At 48.8% G+C, this 23,318-nt stretch overlaps 1 protein-coding gene across 3 annotated transcripts in view; it reads left to right on the top strand.

Annotated features, from left to right (window-relative positions):
* Ripor2 (RHO family interacting cell polarization regulator 2) overlaps positions 1–23,318 on the top strand; it is a 176,685-nt gene that overhangs the window by 3,553 nt on the left and 149,814 nt on the right. The window lies entirely within an intron of this gene.

Below are 23,318 nucleotides of genomic sequence, written 5' to 3'. Positions count from 1 at the left end.
AGGCAGCAGCAGCTCCCCGCCTGGACTTCCTAGATGATGACCGCTGTGTCAGGCCAGCTCAGGAGTGAGGGGTGACCACTGGGGTGGGCCTAGGCCTTCTTTCTTTCTTCAACCTGACACTTAGTGGAGGTTACAGGAAAGAAAGCCTGAGTTTTGACATCAGGGAGATTTGGCTTCAAATCCAGTTTCTGCATCGTAGGGTGGCCTTGGGAAATCATCCTGCCCCCTAAGGTCCACGTCAGCCACAGAGGGTGGTTACGATGAGGCCGACCCCTCAGATTCACTAGGGCTGAAGGACCCGTAGGAGCCACAGCGGCTGGCTCATGGCGGTAGCTAGTGGCACCCGTATCCTGCTGATGGAGTGGATCTGGGACAACATGAGCAGGCTCCCTGGGGAGTCCATGCCAGAAGAGTCCCCTCCTCCTCAGCCTGGCAGCCACCCCACGTCCAGCTGGCTTGCCCGCATGGCAGGAGGCAGCAGAGACTGCAGTTGGAAGTCGATGGGACCTCTCAGCACCACTGTTCTGGGGAAGGGGAGGAGCAGTGTCCATCCGGCTCTGGACTCCAGGCTGTTTCCAGTCACGTAAACGCAGCAGATGATGGAGCCCACTTGGAGCATCAGGCTTCTCCACATCTGGGCAGAGGTTGGGCACACTCCGTGGACTCCGATCAGAGGACATCACTGGCCATTCTCCCATCTGGCAGGGTGCTGTTCCGCCTTGTGACCAGGCAAGAAGGGGGCCTGCAGGAGCAGCAGTCTGGGTGGAGCCTGGTTCGTGGCCCGTGCCCTGCACAGCGGTGCTGATGTGACTGTGAGGGGTCCTGGGATGGCAATTCTACACGAGGAGTAAGAAGCTTGGTGCTCTTTCTGTAGCCTGAGCAGGGCTCTGGGAGGCGTGGGAAGGGTCTTAGAGTCTCTTTTAAATACCTGTCTCCAGGTGAGAGAGCGAGGCCAGGGACAGGGCAGGCAGGCCCCATAGGGAGAGGCGAGGAGGGGGGGAGTACGCTTGGCCTCACATAGCAGCCTCCTCTGGGTAGGCCACCCCTTGCAGAAGCCCCTGCTGTGGGGACACCCACAGCCACTTCATAGCAGCCCGATAGGGAAGAGGTGGTTTCCGCCAGCTGACCTGCTGGCCTGCAGGGCTTGACTCACTCCTGTTTCCCCCCGGCTCCTGCCTGTCAGTGGTGCAGGAAGCCCCTGGTTGCACATTCAGCTTTTCTTTCTTTCTTTTTTTAATTTGTGCTAATTAGTTATACCTGACAGTAAGATGCATTTTGACACATGCACAGAAACGGAGCACAATTTCTCCTTCCTCTGGCTGAACATGGTGCAGAGTCACACCAGGAGTGTGATCATACCTGTATACAGGGTGATCATGTCTGCCTCATTCCACCGGCCTTCCATCCCTGCATCACTCCCCGCTCACCATCCAAAGGGCCTGCATTCTCCCCGCACCCCCCCACCCCGCCACTCCATTATGGATCAGATCCGCTTCTCGGAGAAAACATTGGATCCTTTGGGTTTTTTAGGTTTAGCTTATTTCTCTTAGCAGGATATTCTCCACTCTATCCATTTACCTGCAAATGCCATGATTTCCTTCTTCTTTAAGGCTGAAAAATATTCCATTGTGTATGTATACTACACTTTATTTATCTGTTCATCTGTTAAAGGGCATCTAGGTTGGCTCCATAATTTAGCTATTGGGAATTGAGCTGCTATAAACATTGATGTGGCTGTGTCACTGTAGTATGCTGATTTTAAGTCCCTTGGGTATAAACCAAGGAGTGGGATAACTGGGTCAAGTAGCGGTTCCATTCCAAGTTTTCTGAGGAATCTCCACACTGCTTTCCAGATTAGTTGCACCAATTTGCAGTCCCACCAGCCATGTATGAGTGTGCCTTTTCCCCACATCCTCGCCCACACTTACTGTTGCTTGTATTCTTGATAATTGCCATTCTGACTGGAGTGAGATGAAATCTTAGAGTAGTTTTGACTTGCATTTCTCTGATTGCTAGAGATGTTGAATATATTTTCATGTTTGTTGATCGATTGTATTCCTTCTTCTGTGAAGTGACTGTTCAATTCTTTGGTCCATTTATTGATTAGGTGTTTTGTTTTTGGTGTTAAGTTTTTTGAGTTCTTTAAATATCGTGGAGATTACTGCTCTGTCTGAGGTGCGGGTGGTAAAGATTTTCTCCCATTCTGTAGGCTTTCTCCTCACATTATTGATTGTTTTCTTTGCTGAGAGAAAGCTTTTTAGTTTGAGTCCATCCCGTTTATTGATTCTTGATTTTACTTCTTGTGTTTTAGAAGTCTCGTTAAGGAAGTCAGATCCTAAGCAATGTGATGACGATTTGGGCCTGCTTTTTCTTCGAGTAGGCACAGGGTCTGTGTTCCAGGCCTAAGTCTTTGTTCCACTTTGAGTTGATTTTTAGCTTTTTAACATGGACAGAGACCCAAGGATCTGGGAGGGCTGTGGAAGCTGTGTGCACATCCCCCCACGCCCCCTCACCCTCTGTGGCTGACCTGGGTCCTGCTGAACTGTGACCTAGTCAGGATGGCATGGCTGGAGCTACATTCCTTTGCAACAGCTGCAGCCCCAGCACACCAGGGGCCAGGGGCGTTGCTCTCTGCTCTCGGTTGCCCCCAGAGCCATAGCTTAAAGATTTGGAGAAGGTGAGCAAGGGGGTTCCCCGAGTATAAGAGATATGAAGGAAGAAGCTCTTTAGTGCACCCTCTGAAATTCACAGTAGAGCTTCGCGGGTTCTGGTTCAGCCACCTGCCAAACGTACCCACTGATAGCCTCAGCCAGGCCAGGGCCTGCTTTCTCCTCAGGTCTGCAGCTTGGTTGGGTGCAGGGACTGTGTGTGAGTTTTGTTTAGGGACCAGTGACTTACACTGGCGTAAGAGCTGCTATACACCTTCCAACCTAGCGCTGCCTGGCTCCTCCCCAGGCAGGACAGTGGCTGTGCAGGGCCTGCCTTCCCCTCTCACTGAGGGCCAAACCCTGTGGCCAGATGTCCGTCTGCTTCTGCTGTCAAGGGAAGGAGACAACACAAAACAGGAAACCAGAGAGGGAGAGTGTGAATAATTCAAGGGGCTTCTGTGGGGGAAAGTGCTCTCTTTGTACGAACACTGATCTGCACAGATATTTTAGCTGTCTCCAGCCAGGGACGGACAAAGGGGAGGGTGTGGAGGGAGAGGGCGGGAGAGGAAGAACCCCAGGCTTAGCCACTGAAGGGACAACATGGTTGCTGGTTGGAAGCAGAAATTACCTGAACAGTACATTTTCTTGGAAGCCTTAAGCTGGTATGTTAAGTTGAGGGTGAGGAGGAGGATCTTAGGGACAGAAACTTCCTGAAACACCGTTACCACCGAACGTTAGCCACTGTTCAGGCCACACTGCGAGGGCCTGCGTTTCCTCTGAACTATCACGATCCCAGGTACTGTTCCAGCGCACAGGAGTGGGTGACCTGCACACATGGACACCAGGCACCAAAGCTGCAGGCTGAGGCAGGAGCTCCGGAAAATAAGCCTTGATTTTGTTTTGATCTCTACAAAGCTGATATGTCTTTGTTGATGTCTAAAAATCAAACAATACAGAAATGTAACAGTGGGGACTGTAGCTCAGTGGTAGAGCGTGTGCTTAGCATGAGCAAGGCCCTGGGTCCCATCCCAGAAGGAAGGAAGGAAGGAAGGAAGGAAGGAAGGAAGGAAGGATAGATGGAGGGAGGGAGGGAGAGATGGAGGGAGGGAGGCAGGAGTGAAGGCATCATCTAGCATTCCCAGCCCTCACCCTGTACAGCATAGATCTCCCGTTTCTTTTCATAAAATATTCTATATATGTTCCTTTGTTAGGATCAGGGTAGTACTGTCTTCTGCAGTGCGCTGTTCCATTTGGCAACAAAACTTGAATGTCATTTCATCTTAGTAAATAGCAATAAATATCTTCAGACTGTATCTGCACAGCCAAGCCCCAGCGAAGGCTCACAGAGCCTGGGAAAGGTCAACAGCTTCTAACCTGATTCGCTGCAGGACGGGATCATAACTGAGAGGTGGACCGTGTTGGGCAGGAACTGAAACGTACCCACGGTTCTCCTCGTGGGCCACTGTCTGCGACTCTCTGGCCTTGCTCAGCTGCCTCCACGTGCGCAGCCGTAGTGGGACGGTCGGGGTAATGGAGGGACATGGGTATCAGAGCACTGCCCTCGCGCACTCTGAGGGGAGATCTTTGCACCGCTCTGCAGACAGAGGGTGACTTGGAAGCAGGACGGTGATGGTTCCTGGGAGCACTGGTCCCACTGACGCTGTTTCTGAGGCTCCAGAGACATCCCTGCTTGGGAGCAGGTGGCTTGGCACCTTCCCCATCCAGGATGGCCTGGGCAGAGGCACTGCGTCCACCAGCTTTCCACCGCCATGAAACACACCTGAGCTAACCAACCTGCCGAAGAGGACCATGGGCTTTGGCTCAGTTATGGAGGCTTCAGCCGTGACCGCTGGCTGCACAGGAGAGAGGGCGCAGCGGAGCACCAGGGCTCACCTCAAGGCCAGGGGCAAAAACGGAAAGAAGGAAGGCAGGCCCCACAGTGCCACCGAAGGCCACCCCAGGGACCTAAGGACTTCCCAGCAGGCTCCGCCTCCCAATTCCACCACCCCAGGGACCGTTTTGAATGCATGGGCCTCTGAGGGATTCAAGATCCAACTATAGCAGCACCCAGGACCGGAGCTCGTGGGAGGAGGGGCCAGGCAAGACCAGGAAACAGCCCGAGGTGTGTCTGCCGATGAACTGCTGCTGCCCAAAACGGGCCTCCTGAGGATTCCGTGCAAATACAGTAGACTCAGCAAACCTTCAGTTTTTAAGCAGGTGAAAAAGCCATCAAGTAGGTGCTTGCTGACGCACACCAGAGGGGAACAGGGAGTGCAGGTCTGGAAGGCAGCCAAGGCCCCAAGCTTTGCCCTCCTGGTCCGAGTGAAGGGAGAGGGTGGGCTTCCACCTTATCAGAGGGTGTGAAAGCAACATGGGGTCCTGCAAGCAGCCTTCTAAATGGGGTAGGTGGTGAAAGAAATGTCTTTTTAAAATCTTTTCCGACATTTTACTATTAATGATTCTGCCAGTAATTTTACTATACTTGCTTTATCACATACTTGCTTTATCCACATATCTATCCCTAATCTATCGGTAAATCTCATATTTTTTTAAAAAAAATCTTACTAGCACATATTAATTGCGTATTTTGGGGATAAGTGAAATTTCTACACTTGCAGACAGTGTGCACTGATCAAATCCAACCACCCCTTCCCCTCCCCCCACTCCCGCTCCTTTGCCAGTCTCTGGTAATCACTCTTCTACGTTCAGATTGGCTTCTTGTCATCATCCTCATATGAGACACAACAGGTGGTCCTTATCTTCCGGTGCCTGTCGTATTTCACTCAGCATGACGTCCTCCCGTTCCATCCACGTTGCTGCCGATGACAGGGTCTCCTTCTTCCTGCGGCTGAATAACGCTCTGTGTGTGTATATGCGCCACATTTCCTTTACTGGCTCATCTGCTGGTGGCGCCTGGGCTGATTTCATACCTTGGCAACTGTGAACAGGGATGCAATAAGCACGGGGTTACGGGTGTCTTTAGTACACTGGCCAATCTTATTTTAAGTGCTTCGGAAGCTGTAGGCATCTGTACACTTTGTTGTAAACACTTCAACATGTGTATCATTCAATCTTTGTTAATGGTTCTTTAAGAATCTTTAGTCAGATTTATTGAGGTTGATTACACAGTAAAACTCAGTTTTGAGTGTGTAGTCCGTGAGTCTTGGTGAACACTCACAGTCGGGCAGCCATCAGGATTTAAGAGTTGCAGCCCAAACACCCACCTGACCTCTCGGTAGTCACTCCCTCTTCCAGCCCTGTCAGTCAATGATTTGTTTTCTGTCCTTACAGTTTTGGCTTTTCCAGAAAACTTAACCACTGGGATCAGGTACAGCGCGCCTTTGAGTCCGGCTTCTCGCACTTAGCTTAGGGATTTCCGATTCACCACTGATGTTCTATGTGAGCTCCTCCCTCCGCACTGCTGAGATTTTATAAGATGATGATTTGCGATTGGAAAGATCTCTAACCAGCAACCATCACAGTGGACACCCCTGAGGTCTGGGTATCTTAACCTACAAAAAACTTCCACAGATTGTTCAATTGTTAGCACTCTATCGTTTGCCTTGTTATTCTCTCTCACTCTTTCTCTCTCTCTCTCTCTCTCTACACACACACACACACACACACACACACACACACACCATGTTTTTCTAAACAATTTTAGAATTAACTGCAGACGTGAAGTTCTGTTATGGCTCTGGTCTCTCTCAGGGGCAGCTGCAGGAACTCTAGGTCTCTGCACACCTCTGGAGTCCCCTGTGGTTCATCTGTCCCATGGCAATATCAATGACAATGACAGGGGTAGTTAATTCAATCAGCTGCAAACAATTATGGTTCAGAATGCATTCAGCCAGCTGTCTGCCCTACATTCCGCCCCCACTTGGGCACTTTTATGCAATGCACAACCTCTACACCAGGCGGGGTGCGTCCTGGAGCCAGGCCGACACCCACGAGCTGGGGAGGGGGTGCAGCAGCACAGGATGGAAGGAGGGAAGGGTCAGCCTGAGGTGGAGGTTGTCCCAGCCCCGACCTAAGACAGGAAGATCCAGGAGGCCTCTGGGGAGAAGTGCTCTCTGCTGCCCAGTTCTCCCACTCCGTAGTTAGCCCTTAACTCTTGTTAGAATTCTGTGTTTTGCATCTAAAACAATAACACCTGCCCTCAAAAGGAAAACAGTGAAATAATATCTCAATTTCTTGAGGAAATTGTGTTGCTTAACTCCGAGTTTCTGATCTAGCTTTTAACTGAATGGCCAAGCCCTGGTTACAATCCCCCTAAAGAGCTTCTCCCAGCAGTTAGCAAGAAGCTTTCTGATCCCTAAGATGAGAAACAGACTCCGCTGGCGGAGACCACGTAGCTTCCCTTCCCTTTGGCTCTGCAGCACCCTCCATCTCTGCACCATCTGAGAGGGACCCAGACTGTGAGCCCACAGCAAGCCATTTGCCTGAGTGGGTCTCTTCTGATCTTTCTGTGTTGGGGTGTGTGGGTCCAGCAATGCAACAGACCCCGACTCACCCTGCAGCCACCAGGCGGCCGCGGTACCGAAGGATGGACACATAGAGATCTGCTCCCCTCATCCAGCCCCCCAGCTCCTGGGGAGCTGACATGGACTTCCTCCAGGCCTCGGCCAGCTGCTGATCTTCTGCCCACTTCCTCTCAGAGGCAAGTCCTGCCTCCTGCCTTATGGCTCTCCTTCACGTACTCGCTTTAAAATTGTCCTGGTTTTGTGTTTAAGACCACGGTCATCTCCACTTCGCAGTGAATGGCCACCCAAAGTGCAAAATGATTCCTATTCTGAATTCATATGAATGAGTTCTTGAAAAAGATGCGTGATTTTTTTTTTCACTTTGAAAATATGTAGAAAGAGGGAAGAGAAATGCACAGCTCCTCTAATGGAGTAGCACAGTGTGGCCTTCTAGAGACTCTCTGTGTTCTGGTTTGGGAAGAGAAACTAGGACTTGTCAACAGTGTCTGCATGGCTGGCAGGCTGAGCTCCCAAGGCACGTTGGAAGAAGGATCTCACCCATCTCCCCTTCCGTCCGTTATTTTTCACCAGCTGGACAAAGGCAGACTTCAGCCCAGCAGTATGTGAGTTGTCACGGTCTGCATTAGGGAGACTTCCAGCTGCCCTTCCATAGGCCGCAGAGTATATACCTGTATGCAGATCTGATGGAGCATCCTAATCACCACACTCGACAAAGGGCAGCAGTTTCCCCCTCCGCACGCTGTAACCTGACTGATCTCACAGCACTGGAAAATGAGACTCCTTTTATGGGGTTCTTAATGTTCATTCTTTAGCTTCCCCTGTGAGTAGCATTCATTTAAAAATCATCTTGCTGAGCACAATGCTTTAAAAAGTGACTCACTTATGATTCAGAAAACAAATAGTCTTCGTAACTTTTAAATCCATGCAATTAGAAGGAGAATATGTTCACAGTTGGGCTTCAGAACACTGTGCTTAAGGCACAATCAAGAAGTCTCTTGGAGTCATGGAGGTCATCAGCCAATCACGCCCGCCCTCTCAAGCACTCTCGGGGCCTCCCAGGGCATCCAGATCCTCCACCAAGGGGAAAACTCAACTCTCTCTTCCTAAGCAATAGCTTCCCGGAGGAAGGTGAAGGGAATGACAGCCCTCAGGGTCCACAGTTTCCAAGGCCACTTGGAATGTGTACGACGTCTTGTCACGGGGAGCAAGCTTCGAAAGCACCTGTGTGCATGTCCTTGTATTAATTCCAGCATCCTGCATGTACTTGAATCTCTTATATTCAAAAAAGAGTGAAATTATTATTTTTTTCTTCTCAAAAATTCAGTTTAAATTCTAAATCATTTGCTTTGTCCTTTTAAGGCACAAATATTGTGGAGGAGTAGAGGGGATGTGAGGAGTGGGGGAGAGGAACTTCCTTATCTCTTCTTGTCATTTTCAAAGCTGTCTTGCTCTTACTTTCTAACCCTAGAAAAGCCTCATCATGATGATAATCAGTGTCCCCAGCCCAGCTTCCAGAGCACTCTTGCTTAATAGAGAGTCACTTTATAAACTCAAACTGTTATCTCTGAGCAGCAGAAAATTCAAACATCACAGGCATTTCTTTCTATTTCTTTGTCTAGAAAAACCTAAAGCTAAATAAGTAGAAGCTCTTAAGTCACCTGCCCACGCCTTGACTACATCTTAAAGAGATTCAGAATCCCACGGCCACATGAACCCCAGGACCTGTGGGCGGGAAGCACAGAGGCCCAGAGCAGCACAGCGAGCCAGACCCTCCGCCCAGACCCTCGGGCCTCCCAGCCTCCACATTCCTGCTCCCCACGCCTGCCTGGGCTCTCCCTCCCTCCACTTGGAGGTTAACTGGACACGACCACACATGTCTGATTACTCACCCAATGGTGTTCAACCAAGTCACAAATTTGGCTTTGGAGACATTGGGCGGAAAAATAGACTCCGTTACTTGCTCAAATAAGTCACCAGAAAACAGCTTTCCATGCCATCAATGCCACTGCCCCGGGAAGGTGTCAATGAGTAGGCAGCAAAAAGAAAAGAAAGGCCAGCATCATGGGAACGGGCACCAGGTCAGCCTGGCCGAGTCTCACCTGCACAGGGCCCTGTGGGGGTCAGGAACAGGGGCCGTGGAGCAGCGTGAGGCAGCTCCCAGGATCCTCTGGGGTCGGTCGTCTGAAGCTAGGCTACTTCCAGAAGGATGCAGAAGTGGAGGCCTTGACCGTTCTCTCCAGCTGCCCTGAAGGGGCGTCTCTGGGTAGGCCCACTCCCCTGTCTGAGGCTATGCACACCAAACCTGTGTTTTATCCTCCTCCCGCCTTCAGCCGCCTTTGAAAACCAGGACACAGGTCCCTGAGCCTCAGAAACAGTGAGTGCCACAGCTACAGACTGGGACTCCTCCTCTAAAACCCCCTGGAAAAGCAGACCTAGGAGGACACACAACAGATCATCTGTGCCTGGGCGGGGCTCGCAGGGTCACAAAGAGGCCCCAGGGAATGTTGTGTCTCATTCGTGATGGTTACAATACTGTCTGCATTTGCCAAAAGTTATACAACTGTGCCCTGAAAAGGATGCATTTTAATCTATGTAAATTAGACCTAAAAAGAAATACCTTATCCCACCCAATTTCTGGGCTTATTTCTACCTAGTTATAGAGGATTTTTTAAAAAGAGTCTAATATTTGGCTTCTCTAGGCCACCAACCATCCAATTATTTGACTCAAAGAATCAAGAAGTTTAGGACAATTTCAGGTAATAGGGTGGGTTTGGGTGTGGTCCCCTCATACTCATGACGCAGCCCAGTGTGGGACCCTCCCCAGCCACCTCATGGGCCGTGTTTCCTCATTCCCTTGTCCGGCCCCCTCCTCAGGCTCGGCGGGTCCCCTCAGGCCTGTCACATGCAGAGCTCCCTTGGTGTGGTCACCCTGTCCAGCAGTGCATCCCTTTTCCCTTCCTTCTTCTCTCGCTCACCTCAAGCCCCTCACCTGCAAGCACCATGGACTGAGCCGACTCCTACGTGAACGGGAACAAGGATCCACTGGAGATGCATCTCGTCCCTCAGGGCTGACAGGCTCGTCCCCAGATCCCAGAAGTGAGGTTCATATTGACGTGGTAAAAGTGGATCTGGTAGGATTATTGGTGAATTTTATTTTCTTTTCACTCATCAGGGCTAAGTTTTGGACATTAAATACAATAAGGGATGCATAAGAGGTTTGAACCAGAGGTTGTCAGACTTTGTGGGTGACACCCAGATGTTAGGATGTCAGAAACTAGGAACTGTCAGTATCAGACAGCAGCTGGTGGACCCGGGGAGGCCTGTGGAATCCCACTGCAGATGGCGGCCGCCGTCTTCATCCATGCCTGACGCTGTCCTTCAGAGGGACTGAACCAAAATGTCAGAGTCCTCCCTCGAGAGCAGCAGGGAATCTGCCCCTTGGAGAAGACTAACCCATTGCAATGAGCAGATTCCAGGAAGGAGAAAACGATGCCTGTCAGTGAGACTTCCATGTGCTTTGTTTCAAATCCCACTTCATCCTATTGATGCTTTAAGTCAGAGGATATTTGGTTGAAAGAAAGAGTTCCTTCTTGCCCAATCTTCACTAACACAGAAGAGACATTTTATAAATAAACATTACCCAAAGTGGAGTTCAACACCATCTGATTTTTAAAATTTGTTTTATTTAGTTTCACATGACAGTACAATGACCTTGACATATCATATATTTGAATCAGATGGGATATAATATCTCACTTTTCTGGGTATACAGGTTGCAGAATCACACTGGTCATGCATTCACACATATACACACAGTAATAATAATGTCTGTTTCTTTCTACTATCCTTCCTATCTCCCCAACCCCTCCCCTCCCCTCCCATCTCTTCTCTCTACCTAATCTCGGGTAATGCTATTCTTTTTTTTTTCCTCACATCTTCATACATGTATTTTGTATAACAATGAGCGTCTCCTTCCACCATCCATGCACCATCTGATTTTTAATAAGGCCTATGTTGATACGCAGTACTAAAGATAATTTGTAAAATAATGAAAAACACAAAGGAGACATTAAAATACCCTGTAATTCCACTGTCTGGATATAACTATTATCACGTTGAAGTTCATAGTCCCATTCCTGTGTTTAAAGACTTATTTATATATAAAACTAAGATAATAGTACATGTACAATTCTGCAACCTGCTTTTTTCAATGAATATATTATAAAAATGTGAGCTGGGTGCCAGGGTATGCACACATAGTCCCAGCTACTCAGGAGGCAGAGGCAGGAAGATCACTTGAGCTGAGGTTTTTGAGGCCAGTCTGGCCAACACAGGGAGAAACTGCCTTTAAAGAATAAAAGTCTCCATGATAATAAAAATTATTTAAAAACTGGCTTTTTAATATGGCAGCCACCCTATCCTCATGCAGATGTACTGAACCTCTGGACATCTCTTTCTCACTTTTCAGCAGAATTAACTCTTTGTACCATTGTCTGTCTCTCTGACCATCTTCATAGAAGGGACTTCTTTGTGTGATACTAGAGTATAAACCGAAGGGCTTGGTATTTTAAGGCTTCTGATACATATTTCCAAATCATCCCACTTGCAAATGGTAAGTGTATCCTGAGCATGTAAACAAATGATGACAGATTCCCTTAATGAATAAATAATAATTTTGTAGAATAATAAAATTGGTAGAATCACCATTTTGCATTCCTTATGGAACAATGGAAGGAAACTGAGTGTCGATGGATGTCCAAGCTCCTGATGAAAGGTTGTTTGGGGAGCTTCGAATGGATGCCTCCATCTTTCACCCCACAGACCCGCCAATCAGTCAAACCATCACACTCAGGCACAGTGCCGTGTGGGCCTTGGGGCTCGCGTGACAAGAGTCTGCTGGGGAGGTGGACCCCCCGAGCACCTGACCTGGAGTCTAACCTCGACCTAGTCTGTTCCAGATCTTCCTCCTAGTTTACAGGAGACACGGGACTGGAGGGGAAGCAGGTAGCCCCAATTGGAATGTGGAAAATTCTACAGGACAAGTGGTCACATTTTTTTTTTCAACAAATGGTATTTGTTGGATAGGGATGGGTGAAATCACACACTGGGCGAAGGAAAGGTTCATATAGAATCATCCTTCTCTTCAAAGAATGGATTGAAGAAACAGAATAAGAAATACTTGTTTATTATATAATGAAAATCTAATATCCAATGAATATCATAAGAAACTGATTTTCTTATGATAATCATTGTGTTGTGTTGGATCTTAGGATGTAGGTTATGTTGGATCTTACCAGATTTGCTTCAGTCAAAATTTTAAGTGTTTCCTCTATGTTTGTGATTTTCCAAGAAGAGCATATTTCAGTTTGCTCCTTGAACATGAGAGCATTAGTAAGGAGTCTTCCCAGGGAGCCAAGGTCATGGCGACCGAAATTGCAAGAGTAAACTGAGCACTCTGGGCAGTAACCACCAGGGGGCGCCACGCTAGAGTTTTGTTTTGTTAAATCCAACTTAAAACTTTTCAAACTTGTTGACATAGAAAGGACATCATAGGAAACCAGTGCAGTCCCCAGGTGCTTACACAGTCTGTGGCTTCCCTCCCCATGTTGTGACATCACTGTATCTGCAGGCCTTTCCGCCTATTGACAACCCTCACTACCTACAGGTTTTAAGCAGAAACGTAAATTTTAAACAATGGACTAAGATCCAAAATATCCATTCCAAGCCCCCAGGAGAACGATTTCTGTCATAAAGGGTTCTAAAGACTTCACAAAATGCCTAGGTTTTCCACTGAGACCAGTGCACACCCACGGCTTTCCAGGGTCCACCCTCCACCTCAGGTTCGCGTATCCCACCTGCTGCTGAACGGACAGAATTTCCTGAGCTCCCGCACCGCCACCCCCACATCCAGGGTCATGACAGCAAGTCACATCCCAACTCTCCCAGGGTTCCTCTGTGGTTACTGCTCAGCATCATGGCCACGTTAGAGGACCTGGGTTGGTGCTGTGGGCATGGCCAGGAGAGCATGGACCAGGAGGGCTTTGTGACAGGGGATACCCCAGTTCAGTCTTGGAGGAAGAAGTTGATTGGACGTCGAGGGTGAAGCCGGCGACATAAGCAAGCAGGCAGCCTGGTCTAAGAGCTGGGGGTGCAGCTGGGTGCAGGGCGCTGGCCAGCATCACCTGTGGCCCTGCCTTCCACCTGGGCACCAGGCAGCATGCGCCAACCCTGTCCAAGAGAACAGGAGACTGGCGAACCTCCGAGCTTCTGCCCCCCTGAAGGCGCTCCTGACATTTCCTGTAACACCGTGCCACCTTGGTGCCCCCCAAAGTCTGCTGGCTGGCCGACAGCCCTCAGCCTCCGGGAGAGGCCGGCTCTTTTCTCCAGCTTTCCCCCCCAATCCTATCTCTACCTTGGCTAAGCATAACTCCAGAGGGTGAATCCTCAAAAAGATGCCCTCCTTTTGGGGTGGGGCGTGGATTGTTTTTAGGTATCTAGAATTAAACTAGAATTAAAACTGGAATTGGGTGGATGTTTCTAATTACAGGATAGAAACGCAGAATTAAAGGGCTTGAAGCTTTCATGTCAGAGCTTATTTGACAGGAAGGAGAAGGTGACAAGTCGAGGGCCCTCAGACAGAGGACTTGGAGCTGTGTGTTGCTTGCGATCCCAGCCCCATCTCTAGTTACACAGTGTTCCCAGATCCCTGAGCATTTTGTCACTTAACCGTCGAGGGCTTGATTTCCTTCCTTCCCTCTCCTCTCAGGTGTTTTAGTGGCAATTAAGTCGTGCTGTGGAATGCTCACGGCAAAGCAAATGTCATGAAAATGGAACATACGGCTGATTTCACTCCTGGTGAAGGGCGTTCCTGGGGCTCTGCGTGGAGACTAATGGAGGGGTGCGTTCCACCCTGTTCCCCACTGCAAATTGCCGGGATTTGCTTTAGGAATTTTTAACTCTGCGGGCTTCCTCCATAGACAAATTCCATTCCATTGTCCATGCCCCTGCCTCAGGAACCGCTGGAGAGAATGGCCACTTAGGACTTATTTTTAGAAAGGCGTTTTCAAAGACTGGCTTTCCAGCCAAGATGAACCTCACTTTCTGTAAGCCTGTGAAAGCCCCCCTCCTCCTCTGCCTTCCCCTGAAGCATGTGGGAGCACCCTCACAGGACCCCCTTAGAATACTTGGAAATTTGAGAGGAATAAGCAGGAGAGGAATTATTTCCCAATGACCATAATACCATTTGGCATCAATTAGTCAGCAGGGTTTGAAAACGAAATGAGAAATTGGTGGAAGTGACTGGCTGAATTGTCCTGAAATTTTTACAGAAAAGGGAGGATCCTATTAATTTCCCACTGGGCAAAAAAAGGACACAATCCAAGGGTGCAATATGTCAGCTAGAGCCCCGGAGAAGACCAAAAACACGGCTTTGTTGGCCACGTGGACAAACCAGCTCTTCCCCTCACATCCCATCCTGTTGGAAAGGTTCTATCATTCTGTGCTCATTTCAGAAACTGATGTATGATGGGGGGGGGGGATGTCTGTTGCCATGACAACTGGGCGGCAGTTGGCCTGAGCTTCCTACCGAAGCACAACGTGCTCTTGATGGATGCTTGTCAGAATCCGCCAGACTATTTTCCCTCCTGGCTTCACACAAAAGGTTTAGAAGGTTCCTAACTGCGCTTAGGAGAGACAGGCTGAAATTTAGCACTTGGCTCTCAGGAGTGACGAAGCTGAAAGCCCTGATCCCCTGCGCAGGCTCGTGTTCGGGCCTGTCATTTCCATACTGCGGGGGCCACCCTGTATAATTAAAGAGGACCAAGTGGAAATGCAGAAAAAAAAAGAAATCTTGATTACCGGAACTGGGGCTTTTGTTGACTTGTCATGTGACTCATAACTCTCTCTGCATTTAATAAGGGGTCATTGTCACTGCCAGGGTTCTGATGCCTCTTTTGGCTCACTGAATGTGTGTGTAGGTGCCGCACCAAGAGGAAAAACAAGAACATCACTGAGCAAGCCAAGCGCATGACCCTCAGGCTCCTCTCCACCCACATACTGGGTTCAGCTTTGTCCTTGTCCTAGGGACCAAAGGATTCAACTAACGGCATTTGCTGCCAAGTGACATGCAACTTTCAATTATCTAGGAATGGGCTATCTGAACTTGGGGACTCCTACACTTCCTTCACTTCTCCTTGTCCTTCCCACTGGCCGCCATTTTGCCCGCATCTCCTTAGAGGGGCATAGAGGAAGTGAAGCACACTTTGGTAGTTCAACATTTATTAGCAGCCTTCAAAGGGGTTTTATTAGGAAGACAGGAGCTACCAAAATGAGCAGCGATTCACACCAGCCTTGTTTCCAGAATCATGAGTAGTTTCTAATGGGCTCCATTCAGAGATAGCTTCTGTTACTTATCTCATTATCCCATTAACGTTGTTCAGAAAGCCCAACAAGCTTCCTGTTGTAGTCTGGATGTGAGGTAGCTTCCAAAAGCTCATGTGTGACACAATGAGAGGAAGCTTAGAGGTGCAATGATTGGGTTAGGAGAGCCTTAACCTCATGAGAGCATTAATTCCCTGATAGGGATTACCTGGGAGGTAACTGAAGGCAGGTGGGCTGTGGCTGGAGGAGGTGGGTCCCTGGGAGTGTGCCTCTGGGTTTGTATGTTGTCCCTGGTGAGCAAAGCTCTCTCTTTGCTTCCTGGCTGTCATGTCCTGAGCTGCTTTGATCCTCCACACCCTTCTGCCATGATGTTCTGCCTCATCCTGGGCCCAGAGCGATGGAGTCGGCTGTCTATGGACTGAGACCTCGGAAACTGGGAGCCAAATAAACTTTTCCTCTTCAAAAATCGTTCTTGTCAGGTCTTTTGGTCACAGCAATGAAAAGTGACTAAAACACTTCCTTTTATTTTTTCTTAATCATCATCTCTCTTAAGAAGTGAGTGCTCCTTAGAGAGTAAAGGAGACTCTTAATCTATCCAAAGGAAAACGAAGTCTGTTAAGATTCTGCCACAAGCCTCCACACGTCTTCAAGTGAGCAGTGCAAAGCCTGTGGATCCTGGTCCCCACACACTCACAGGAGGCTTTGGAGATATTAATTCTCTGTTTGGCTCCACACCTAAAATTCTGTTTCCCTCTAGGAATTCTGAAAAACCTTGGTGATAAAAAAAAAAAAACTGGTAAAAAAAAAATATTTCAGCAAGTTTACCAATAAGAGTAAGAACTAGGATTAGTTGTAAGAGGGGCTCATCCCAAAACAAACAGCTCAGCATGGATGCCCCTCTCCATTTCTCTTCTCAGGACTGTTCCCCTCATCTCCTTACCTGGCTCCCCACCCAGCCATATTTCCATAAGATACCAACAGAGAAACTGCCCATTTCTGGCTTGAATTGTTAATTTCTTTCAATCCAGAGTGCCTGTCGGCTGTAAAGGGGAATTTAACATGTTGTGGGAGGTTAAATTAGACAAACTCCAAGCACCACTCCAACACTAACTTTCTGCTCTGATTTTGAGTTTAAATGTACAAAGAACCAGGGCAGAGACCACCTGTAGCAGAGGTCACATACTTGTGGTCTCGAGTGGAACTAGCCCACTCGAGACTTTGTTTGGCCCACATACACAATATTTTTTTTAATTAAGTTACCAGCTTTAAAAAAAAATGAAGAATTTGCATAAAAAATTCAGATGTCAACCTTCTAGGTATAAAACTGGGACACACTGATGAGGGTAGGCTCCATGCCCCATGTGGCCCTGGTCCCTGGAGCCCTAGGGTTGCTCCTCAGTCAGGGCAGGTGCTACTCACAGGTCACAGAAGTCCAAGGCCACTGCAGCCTCATCCCCTGCTCTCCACCCTGTGGACAGGGAGCTGCACACATGAGCTCCTGGCCATCGAGGCCACCCACTGTCTTCAGACCACCATCAGAGAACCACTTCCCTAAGAAAAATCCCCTGGCCTTTCACAGAATGTGACCTGAGTGCCATCCAATCAAAAGTGAGGGCTTCTTTCTGAGGCTCTGTACTTATTAAATGATTTTTTAAAAGAGAAAAGAAAAAAGCAATCTGAGCAAGGATGACAGCTATTCAGTAGGCGGGATGCTATTTTTGCTTATTCTAATGAACACCTCACCCTGTGCCAGAGAGCATTCTGCAGCTGCTCACCTCTGGGGAAGAACAGAAGAGAAATAAATCAAAGGTCTCACTCAAAGAGAGTGACAGTGGAGTGCTCCTTAACTGGATCACCCTCTGATAAGAGAACAACTGGTAGACCTGGAACTCCCCCTCTTTGGATACAGACATATGCAATTTTTAAAAATAGTTTTATTAAGGTATAATTCACATTCCACAAAATTTGCCTTTAAAAATGCACAATTCAGTGGTGGAAGCAATATTCACAAAGTTGTGAAGCCGTCACTACTATGCATTTGCAAAATATTTCCATCACCCCCAAAGGAACCATATTTCCATTAGTAATCACTTCATCAGTAGCCAGCTCATTCACGGCTCCCCTCCCCGCAGCTGCAGACAACCATCTGTTTCTATGGATCTGCATATGCAGGACATTTCACATATATGGGATCATATAATAAGTGGCCTTTCGTGACTGACTTCTTTCACTTAGCATGATTTTTTTTTTCAAAGTCCATCAATGCTGAATCATCTGTCTATACTTCTGTTTTTTGGCCAAATAACATTCCACTGTATGCATACACTATATTATATTTGTACATTTTTTGTTGACAGATATTTGAATTTTTTCTGCTGTTTGGCTATTATGAAAATTGCCACTATGAACATTTGTGTTACATATATTTCTGCTTCTCTTGGTTGTATACCTAGGAGCAGAATTACTTGATAATATGGTAATTCTATATTTAACATTTTGAGTAATGACCCAAATGATTGCACTATTTCATATATTCCTACCAGCAATATCCGAAGGTTCCAATCTATCAACAAGCCTGCCAACGCTTACTGTTGGCTGTTGGTTTTAGTTCATTCATCCTCCTAGGGTATGAGCTTGTATCTCAGTGTTGTTTTTTGATTTGCGTTTCCTGATGACATAGGACTCGGTGCACCTTCTCATGTGGGTGTTAGCCACTTCTTACCTTCTTTGGAGAAATATATATTGAAACTCCAGGTTCATTTTAAAAACTGGGTTGTCTCTCCAGGGTTAGTTGTAAGAGTGGTGTCTATATTCTGGACATAAGTTCTTGTCAGACACACGGTTTGCAAATATTTTCTTTCATTTTGTGAGTTCTCTGTCCGTTTTCTTAATAGTGTCCTTTGAAACACAGAAAGTGTGGATTTGTTGAAGTCAGACATTTATTTTTCCATTGTCATTTATGCTTTAGATGTCATATCTAAGAAACTATTGCCTAATCCCAGGTTACAAAGAATCACTCTTATTTTCTTCTAGGGTTTCATAGTTTTAGTTTTAGCAAGTAGGTTTACATCTACTTTTTACTCCATTTTGAGCCCTTTTTATATATGGTGTGAAATAGGGGCATGCAATCTGTTGTTAATAGTTGAGAATGTACTTTTTCTTCTTCTTCTTCTTTTTTTTTTTTTTTTTTTTTTGCTAATTTATGAAGCATGACCCAGTAATTACAATCCAGGGCTGGATTTGTCCATTTGTGAGGACAGTGCTCTCACCTCCCCAAATTTCACCTCTGGGCACGTCTGCCTCCGGGTCACATTCAAACCATACCACATTCACCTGTGTGTGTGCCCACATGGGTACCCAGAGGTGTTTGTGAGTGTGCTCAATTCCTAGATGATAAAACGTCACATTACATGAACACCATTTCTTTTGATGTATTCCCATTGCCAAATTCTTCCTAAGTAAAGAAGGAAGGGAGGAAAGACAGAAGAGAACGAAAGAAAGAAAAAGGAATTTTCAGAGATGATAAAGTGAGGAATGGAATGAACCAAGGCTCACCTGCAAGGGTGTCTGAAGGCAGATGGTGCAGGGACAGGTTTGAGGGGGTCCCAGCTGGAGACAGCACCTATCCCTAGGAGCTGCCCTGCCAGGCAGGAGAGGTGGCCATTCTCATCTGTGTCCTGTGCCACTCTGCACACGTCCATCACAGCCCAGGTGGAGGAATGCACGTGAGCACCTGCAGGTGTCTCTCTCTGACCTGCAGGCCCCTCAGGGCAAGCACTCCATCTATTTTTGCATCTCATCCCTCTACTGTCCCTCACAGAGACCTAGAAACATCCATAAAATGCTGGTTCTATAAACAACTATTGATCAAAAGCAGAAGGAAATCCTCTTTTCCCTTCTTCTTTTGCAATTTGCCTAAGTATCACTGCTCACTTCCTGGATCTAGAACACAGGTTTTTCTGTGTTGGAGCTCTCTTGGCCCACTTCCTCTATAATGTTCTTGTAAAAATATAAAATAAAATTGGAAAAAAAAACTGCACATGAAACCAAAAACAAACAAACATCCAAATCTAGCAATAAAAATTAACTCTAGCCTTTGCTTGATTAAAATTCCCACCACTAGTTGAGTCTTTTGAAGAACATGAAACATAATCTACCCCAGCACCTGTAAAATTCTCTCCTTGCTTCCTCTCCCGTTTGATCTTGAACCTGCTCACGGTTCTCTTTCTGCACTACCTGCTCCTGGCTCTGTCCTGACAGCTCTCCCGCACTCCTCTGCCTGGCCATCCTGGCCCTGCTCTCTGCACAGCTGCCCTGGCCCCCCCCACCCGGGGCCTGGCCCAGGACTGCTGAGTCCACCGCCCATGTCCCTCACTTCTCCCGCCCACTCCGGGAAGCATATGCTCTCTTTACTCTGCTTTCTCTCCCAGAACATAATCCTGGACAATTTCTGGAGTTCTCCACCCTGTTCCTTGTTATCTCGTGAGTTAGAGGGTCTTCATGGAAGAGTTTAAGAACTTGACCGCTACTTAAGACATGGTGTCTGTGGGAAAGTCTGCATGCATGCCGAACAGCTGACTTACAAAGAAACTCTTGGAGTACAGCTTACCCACAGGCTGGGAGCTGCTGTGTATAAGCAGCTCTGTGGTTGTTCGCTCTTCTTTTGGGTTCATGGTTTTGAACAAAGTTCAAAGTTAAAATGGAGGGAACATTCCCTATTAATTCGTTGGTATTTTTGTGAACCTGGGAATCTGGCAGAAGTGAATATTTCTGGAGACATCTCTTCTACGGAGTCACAAGATGACTTCTGAGAGGTTGCTTCTGTCTAATCAGCCAAAGTGACGTGTCAGGTTGGAGTACCCAGGGTTGAGTCACTGGGAGGGGGGTGAGTGAAGTCACAGAGACCATTATCGAGATAAAGTCACAGCCAAGAGGCCTGGGGGGCAGAGGGCCGTGTTCTGCCTGACCTGCTCCTGGGAGCGCCACCTCTTGCTTTCCACTCGGGTACCAGTGAGCTCCTCCTCCCTCTGGGCTCCCTCCTGCTCATGGCATGCCTTTCCCCATGAGGCCCACATGGCTGGTGCCTTCAAAGCCAAGACCCAGCTGCCCCAGCAGGCCTTGCACACAAACTGGCTCCAGTGGCTGCTCATGTTGGCTCCCTGAGGAGAAGCAGCAGCGTGGACCCCAGCGCTCGAGTCAGGGGCTGTCCCCATCCTTAGCCAGCAGCAGCCACTCAGCAAGGTGCCGACCCGCCCCTGCTGGGTCCCACACGCCAAGGGGTCAGAGCCACGCTATCACCAAGAACAGCACTTCTCCACCCCAAGAAGGTGGCTCTCCTTCGACACCTGAGCAGAACCCACACTGATGACCTCAGCCCTCCTGGGGTGTGGCCTGGGGAGCAGAAGCATTTTCAAAGCAGCCAAGTTTGAGGGCTGCTGTCCTGGAGGGAAAGTGGGCATGTGGAAAGGGCTTCGCCACCTACAGATCACCACTCAAGCCATTTCTGTTAGACCAACCCGGGCTGCCTGCCCACCATGTGTGAGGAACTGTCTTAGAGGAGGCAACGGGACTGGAACCCACCTTCATTCTTGTGAGTTTTCCAGGCCAGCAGCTCACAGTGTGGTCGAGAAGTGGGCACCGCTGTCCTGTAGGTATGCATTGGGAGAGGGTAAGCCCTGTCCTGGGTGTCCACCTGCATGGCTGCCCCTGTCACTGGGTGCTGTAAAAGGCCACTGTGGAATGTGAGTGTCTCTCTGCCTGTCTGTGTAGACTGAGCATCCCCTGGAGCCTCTGGACAAAGCCATCCTATCCAGCAGCCGGCACAGTGCCCTGCACCAGGGTGGCAAAGCCAGTGGACCAACAGAGAAGGAGAGGGAGGTCAAGTCTGCCCAGGAAGAAGGGCCAGGCCACTGAAGAGGGCTGGCATTTTCCCCTGGGCCTTCAAGGGGTCATACAGGACTTTCACAGGAGCAGGCTATGCTGGGATAGGGGAGGGGACAGCTGTGGGGAGAGAAGGAGCGAGGTCCAGCCGGGTGGCGTACTCAGGCAGCATCACAGTGCTCTGGGGACAGGGCTCGGCATGAGTGCCACTGGGCTGTGAAGGCCTTGGATGCCACCCAGAGTGGCTGGAACCTACCCAGGGCCAGCCACACCAGGAGGCTTTGAGCAACCCAAACACAGAGGGTGGGCTGGGAGGGGAGTGCACCGAGGTGAGAGAAGAAGGCAGGAGACCGAGCCGGCTCCAGGCAGGACGAGGGCAGAGGCTGGACCAAGAGCAAAGACCCAAGGTGGGACAGGAGTGTGGCGGGGATCCCAACACAACTGTGTTTTCCCTCCCCATGTCACCCAAACGCGATTGGGAGTAGGAAAGGGGGTTCTTTACCCCTTGAGGAAGATGTGGAAGCTCAGGACTTTTCTGGTAACCCTGAGGCAAATCTTACAGTCAATTTAGGACATTTAAAGTGTCCAGGCCCATGGAATGGTCACATCTTTGGAGAGCTGAGAGGTGGACGGTCCTCACTCTGGCGCCTGAGTCTGGCCCTCCCTGCACTCCCCACTCTCACCTCAGAGATCACCCCAGGGTACTCGCTGCAGCACTTGTGGCCCCTTTTGGAACCTGGGCACTGACAGGACCTCTGTGGCCACTCTCCACTGTCTACCTCGTCCTCCAGGTGACCTCCTCAGACGAACGACCCACATCTTCTCCTCCTGGGTGACCAGCACTGGTCCAGGGAAACCCGAGAACCTCCCTCACCCCACTCCTTCTGCGGAAGGGTCCCACAGCCTCCACTCAGGTGCCATGAGCCTGCTCTCGCCCCTGGATTTCCAGACCCCCGTGCCCCTCAGCTGCACTGGTAGCTCAGACCCAGCCTCAGATCCCCAGCCTTCTCCAGGGTGGGTCAAGCACTAAACGTCCAAGTCCAGCAGCAGGGAACATTCCAGAACTCCCCTGTGGGCACCCTAGAAGCCTCTTTCATGGGCCAGAATTAAGACATTACACTAAGAGCGGAGCGGGGAGGAAACGCCCAAATGTCAGCAGCTTCCCCAGAGCAGCACTGTGCCCTCTCCTCCCCTCTGCAGACTGACTCTGGAAGGACCTCAGTGGGGCCGCTTCCTCTGGAGACCTGTCTCCCACTCATTTTTGTGCTTGAAATCTTGTGCTAGGGTCCTGTCACTGCTCCAACAAGCTACAGACACAGTGCTGACCACAGCGTCATTTTATCATGCTATGGTGCCACAGGTCAGAAGTCCAAAATGGGCATCAGCACTTAGAGCATTCTTCCGAAGGCTCCAGGGAACCTGTTTCTCTGCCTTCTCCAGCTGCTAATGCCTCATCACCCCAATCTCGGTCGCTATCCCCACATCTCCTCTCAATAGGGGACTTGTCACTACTTCAGGTCTACAGGACAGTTGGAAGAATATTCTGGAGCCGTGGAGAAAGCCCGGTGTGGGTATGGATTTAGAAGTCCCTGGCTGTTTGAGGTCCCCTCCCCTCCCCTCATTTCGGAGAAGGAATTCTTATAAAAGCATGTACTGGCATAGGAGAGACAGGAAGGCTGGGCTTCCCCTGGTAACAGTGTTTATCTCTGAGTGCAGGAATGAGACATTAGTCTCATTGTTTCCCTTTTTACAATGTTCTGTTATAGTATCATTTTTCTGTAATTAATTCTCTAGTTTAACAGAAATATTTTTATTTAAGGACTCAACATTTTCAAAGCCTGCAAGGGAATAAAGAAACTCTGTAGCAGTTTTTGTGTCTACATGCAGTGAAGGAGTTCTTTTCTGAGTGTTCTGTGGCTCTCACCAT

Source organism: Marmota flaviventris, chromosome 6 (assembly GCF_047511675.1).
Source record: "Marmota flaviventris isolate mMarFla1 chromosome 6, mMarFla1.hap1, whole genome shotgun sequence".
In the NCBI taxonomy this organism is placed as follows: domain Eukaryota; kingdom Metazoa; phylum Chordata; class Mammalia; order Rodentia; family Sciuridae; genus Marmota; species Marmota flaviventris.
This window is presented reverse-complemented; position numbering and strand designations above follow the sequence as displayed.